The sequence below is a fragment of the Pundamilia nyererei genome, unplaced genomic scaffold, assembly GCF_000239375.1.
Source record: "Pundamilia nyererei isolate P.nyererei 1_Seehausen unplaced genomic scaffold, PunNye1.0 scaffold00044, whole genome shotgun sequence".
Taxonomy (NCBI): Eukaryota; Metazoa; Chordata; class Actinopteri; order Cichliformes; family Cichlidae; genus Pundamilia; species Pundamilia nyererei.
The window spans coordinates 153,546-159,941 of record NW_005187445.1 but is presented as its reverse complement, the minus strand read 5'-3'; positions in this window follow the sequence as shown (position 1 = coordinate 159,941).

Genomic DNA, 6,396 nt, shown 5'->3' with positions numbered 1-6,396 from the left:
CCCCCCCCCCCTCAGTGGAAGATGGTTGGAGATGATCAGGTGTTTTCACAGCAGACGTTTCTACTTGTCAAAGTTGGAAAAAGCACAGCTGTTGCTGATAAAATGAACAACTTCTCATTTCTGTCGAAGCTCTCCTGTGACAGCGAGCCAGCCTGCACAGCGCGGCAGCAGAAACGGAAGCAGTGAAACTGAATTCAGCTATCATTAATTTTATTTATGTGCTTTTACTGTTCTGACACTTGCTTACAAAAAAAAGCCTGTTGTATCCACCAGTGGCTTTTCTTCAAATTCACCTCTTGAGGTGCTTCTGAGTACTGAGGAAGATTTAAATACACCTTCCCTGTCGCTGGTTGAAGTTATTTTTGTCTGAATTGTATCAGAAGGTCCCCATGGATCTAGTTATAATTTTAGAATCAAATAGATGACTTTATGTTGCAGCTGCATATTTTCTTTTCAATAACTAAGAGACAATTACTGCAAACTGCTGTTTTTCCCTTTTTTATAAATCCCTGTAGCTCTGGTGTCACACAACCCTGCAGTTTTTCAGTCATATTCACCCACGTTGTTCATGCACAGTCAACTTTGATTTTGATGTTCCAGACAGCATAAGACAACGAGTTAATAGAAAGGAGCCTATAGACCAGATGGCTTGCCGAAGGAGTGAGGTGTTATGAGAACATCAAGCTGACAAAATGCAAGATGTTAAGTCTTGCTGAATCTGCTCATTGTGCTTGCCGTCAGTCTGTCTCTTTCTGTTGTTTCAAAGTGATCCCCAGTGTAACCGTCCAGATTGTGTTTTGACAAAGAAAGCGGAGGATCCTTCAACGTACTGGTCAGCTCGTATCAAATACTTTAACCAAGGCGATCTCAGATGCATACGAAAAATAACCCTGATTAGTTGCTCGCTCTTCAGGCTATGGTTCAGACTACAAATGTTTCTGTCTTGCCCTGCCTCACATAAATAAATGCACACTTCTTTTAACCACACAAACAAACAAAACCCAAAGAAAGAAACAAAAAAAGCAACATTTTACAACTTCAACCTAAAGTGCTCCATCTATGAAAGATAGCATGGGTGCTGTGTTTATTGTTGTGGTTGACCTTCAGGCAGGCCTTGCTTACTAAATCAAGCCAGACAGCAGTTCCTTTGCCTCAGTCTTAGAGGAAGGAACTGTCGTCTTACAGAATAAAATAAGTACGCTATACATTGAGTCGTGGCCTTTCCAACATCAGCTGAGAGCAACCTGCTGATCTCCCTTTGTGGCCATCAAGGAAGTGAAGGGAGACCCGGGGCAGCTTTTACCGAGAGGCCCCTAAAGGACTCTAAATTTCACCTTTGAATCGTCGCGTGTGAGAAGATTTCCTGTGGCTCCCTCACTGTCTGGAAGTAACCGTATCCTCAAAGGGGTTTTGACACGCAATACTGGTATGAAAAAATACATTGCACCTGTTGCTTCAGGGGAGCGGTTTCCATGGGTGGTTCTGCACACTTTATCTTTGAGGATTTAAACAGATCAAGGGGATTTGAGGGTTAAGAAGAGGAACTGTTTGAGGCAAATGGATGGATTCTAACACACACACACAACTCACAAATGAATTTTGTTTTTGGGAGAGGTGGTTGGTGACGTTCTTGCCAATTGTTTGCCCGACTTGTGTTTCAGCCAATTTCCTGTTTCCGGGCTTAATCACATGTTGAAGGCTGTCATTATTCAGAAAGAGAGAGAAACGCCTACAGTTTATGAGTATTTAAAGAGCCTGCTCCTTTACCTGAGGAAATTGTTTTATTGATAAAAACAGTGCAACACATTGATCAATAAAACATTATGTGACCACAGCAGCGTGACGAGGCACCAGGATAGCACACGGATAAATTGAAGCCACGCCACTTCCATAGACTGGATTTCCATTTCTCATTTACTTTTTGGCTGTTTGCTGATGTATTGCTTTTACTGGTATTTACTTCATGTTTACAAGCCTTTTATTTGGTGATGCTTTTTTGCACTGAACAGGGTTTGATGTAGTTACAAATATTTAAAAAAAGAAACACCGAAACAAATACACAGAAGTGGACAAATGAAACAAAAACTGGCTATTTTTGTATCAAACATCAGCATGAATAATAATGGAAGACTATAAAACAAACTGACTGATATTAAAATTTATGTTTTTGATGTGCACACTTATAAAATAGTTCTGACAGTATCTTAACTGTCTTTCCTTTTTTGTGCTATTTTGAGGGAACCCATGCAGATTGTGGGGCTCTAAGCAATACCTTTTATAATGAGGAGGTTAGGAAGAGTTAATAAGCATGTTGGACTTTAAAAGCTCTATTCACATTAAAAGCACTAATTAAGGAAAAGGTCATTAGATGAGTATCTTGTTTATGTAGCTGTTAGAGTGGCTTCTGCTTTAAAAATAAAAAATAAACGTTAGACTTCAGTAATGAATGGCTTTTGAACCTTTTCTGATTACAGCAGGCTTTGTGTCTGCAACACATAGACATCAAATATCTTGAATTCAATAAAAAAAAAAAAACAACAACCAAAAAACATCAGAACATGTCTTTCATCTTCACTTTGTTTTCGTCATATCTGCTGGAAAAGAACTGGAGTATCATCTTCAGCATCCAAATCCTATTGAAAAACATTTTTATCATTGTTGAAATTATATGCCTGTAATGGTATAGAACTGCAAAATGATGCAATTTTCTACAATACTAACCAGCTTATTGTTGTGTCAGATATTCCAGTAAAAATCTGTGTAGAAATCAATTTTTCTCCATGTTTGTGGATTTCATTTTTGTGGCAGATTCATCTTGAAATGCATTATAAAGTCATCAATCTTTATCTAGAAAGTGACTCAGTGGCGCAGTCAAACCGCAAGTTGATTCTGGCTTCCTTGTTTAGTTTGTCCACATTTTAAAATGAAGCTGAAAAATGATCTCTGGTTAGCCAGCTCACCCATTTGTTCCACTTGGGGAGGCATTACAGCCAAACCCTCTTGAAAGAGTTTAGGTTTAACTCCGTTTAAGTCGATGAGGACTTCTCACAGCTTCCTATCCGGAATTCCCTCAGACTGCTGGTGGCTGCAGGCGTGTAATTTGTGCCAGATTTGCAACGCCGTATCCACCCTCTGACCTAAAAACAGAGACACATTGTGCACAAACTTTCTACTCTATGTAGCTTTGTGAAAGTGTTCATGTGGCTTAATGACAATAGGCTGTATTTCACTCAGCCTGCAGAACTGTGATGTGGCTCTTTTGGAGAGTTTCCACTATAAATGATGATCAAAGTAATTGGAAAGCATTGTCAGTGATCAATTATCGGGTATTTAACATCTGCTTACTTCTCTAGAATTGCTCTGTAGACTTTAGTTGGAGGTGTAGGAAAAAGCCCAAGACGCCTGTTGTGGCATCGGCTAAATATGATACAGCCAGTGGACAAACAAAAACTCTATACAACATTTTTGCTCAGCTTGCATGTAATAACTTTAATGCAAAACAGAACTATTATTAAAGGGAACAGAGTCTTTTCATTTTCAAAACCATATTTGCATTATTGGACTTCCTTAGAAAACCTACGCTTTGGTACAGCCCCTCCATTCATTCACTTATGGAAACTTACTTTTGATTGGCTGCCCCTCATAAACTAACGATTGTGAAAAGGAAAGTGTGCGTTAATGAAAGTATGAATAGCAAGACTAATCTTCTCAAAACTTATTCATAAACCTAAAATCTGTAACAATTTTATTTATACAGCGCCAAATAACAGCAACAGTTGCCTCAAGGCACCTTATATTGAAAGGTAAAGACCCTACAGTAATATATAGAAAACAGGGAAAACCCTAACAATTAGATGAGACCCTATAAACAAGCACTTTGGTGACAGCGGGAAGGAAAAATTCCCTTAGAAGAAATCTCCGGCAGAACCAGGTTGAGTAAGTCCCTTCTGAGGTTAGGGGAGGAAAACAGGACAAAGACACACAAAACTCAACGCATCATGGGAAGCCGCTGGCAGCCTCGGGGTATTGCAGTATAACGAAGGGAGGATTCAGGGTCACCTGATCCAGCCCTAACTACATGCTTTAGGAAAGGAAGCTTTAAGCCTAACCATAAAAATTAGAGATGGTGTCTGTCTCTTAAATCTGAGAGTTGGTTCCAAACAAGAGAGGTCTGAAAACTGAAGGCTCTGCCTCCCATTGTGCTTTTATATACCCTAAGAACCAGCAGTCTGAGAGCAAAGTGCTCTATTGGGGTAATACAGTACTATGAGCTCTTATGTGTGAACTACAATTTCAAAAGATCTTTGAATGGGAGGAAGAAGCACGATGGTAAGTGACACAAGAGAAACGAAACAGACATTTAGAAACCTCTTGAGGTGGGTGATGCACCCAAAATCTAAGGTCAAATGACCGTGAGCATCTTTTTCCAATGAATCTTTACCTAGCCTTAGTGCTGCTGAAAGAAAAAGTCCCCAAATCCTAAAAGACCCACAATAAATAAGTCCCTTCTACTGATATTTTAATTTTTTCCAGCCTGTCTGTGGCTGCAAGCCTTGAGCTACTGATGATGTAATTTGATCACAAATGCAATACATCATCTTTAAAATGGCTAGTTTCTTTCAGTGTACCCAACATCACTAAACCGGACAAAATACTGCATTTACTGGAATCTCTTTGAGCTCCAGATTTAGTGTTAAAATGTGTATTTAGCACAGCAGGAAAGTGTGTCCGAGGTCAGCTCAAAATAAACTTCAGAGCCCATGCTGATTGTAAAAAAAGAAACGTGTCACATTGTGCAATAGTGTTGAGTCCACTGATGTCTTTTTAATAGCTTTTGAACAACAATGGAGCTTGATGTCACAGAGGAATAAACTATAATTGCTAATACACATGCAACACTGGTTAGTAGGAACTATCCATTGTTGATTTTCTAGCATATGAGTGGATTTCTTGACAGCAGAACAAACACAGTATCACCAGACATGCCCTTTGAAGGGATGTATTCATTAAAAAGGGCATTAATCATCTGTTTTGTGTCAGCAGCACAGGACATCAAAGGAATGGGGCACAGCACCAAAGTGGTGTTGTCATGCTCTGCACAGCCGTCAGTGACATAAATCAGAATTTAAAGATAGAAGACTGGACAATACTGTGCCTTTGCCACCTCAGAAAGAAATAGAGTGAATTTCTTTCAACTTTTTTTTATCTGCTCTAATTGTGGAGTTAATTAGACACTAGCTCTTTGAAGTTGCACTTGAGCAAATATCTGTTTTGATCTAAATGTTCATGTCAGTGTATTCAAATACTCAGAAATGTCCATTTTTGATGTACAGTACTTAACAAATTTATTAGACCACCACCCAATGTAAGGTCTATGCCACAGCCGCCCTACAGTTACAGTACTGATAATTAACCAGTTCATTTTTCATGGTTCTGTAATGGTTAACTCACCAGTAGGCACACCTACCTAAAACATTTTTTTAAATGCTGAAATGTAATTATTGTAATTATTGATTAATTTTCAAATATATTGTTTTACAAGAAGCAGAACAAGATAGTAAAGTACTTCATTATCATTATTATTATAAGTATTATTAAAGCCACTTTTAAACGACTAACCATTTTATGCTTTAGTAAATTTACATCTATTTTACAAAGTATATTTTCTAAGTTTTGTTGCAGTAGTAGTGTTTTTGTACAGGAAAAAAATGCATGGTGTGACTGTAAGTAGCAGTTCCTGCACCAACCTTCTTAAAATGTCGGTGTGTGGCATTAATAACAGATGCAGCCTGGTCCTTGGTAAAGGAAAATCAATGGTTTATTTCTGTTTATCCCAAGAGTGTGTACTAAATGTCATGAAAGTCCAATCAGACGCTGTTTTAACTTAGCACCAGACTCATTAGACTAGATACCTCATAGAAAAAGAGAACTTGAATGCAGGACACCAGCAAAAGAAAAAAAGTTCAAATAATTTTAATTCAAGGATAGAATCATACAGGAAAGCGTAAGTCATTAAGATAAAAAAAAGGAACTGGCAAGAGGAAGACATGAGAAACACCTGGAAGGACTAGAAAGCTACGCTACAGGAAACAACAATCTGGCCTAAAACAAAGGCGTTGGTTACCTGGCATATCAGTTGTACCTAAAGCCAGAAATGTCAGCCTCACCAGACAAAAATCACAGGATCTTAGTCCCGATTCTCATCCTCTTTAAAGACCACAAATTTATATACAGAATTCTGCACCCCTGACAGCCATCAACAGAACAGCAAAATGTGCAACAGCTCACACAGAAAACCTTCATCTGTGTGATCTGCTGTTCTCAGAGATATCTAAAGCGCAATGATACAGACCTCAGTGGGTGGCAAACACAACATGCTTTTACTTCATCACTCTA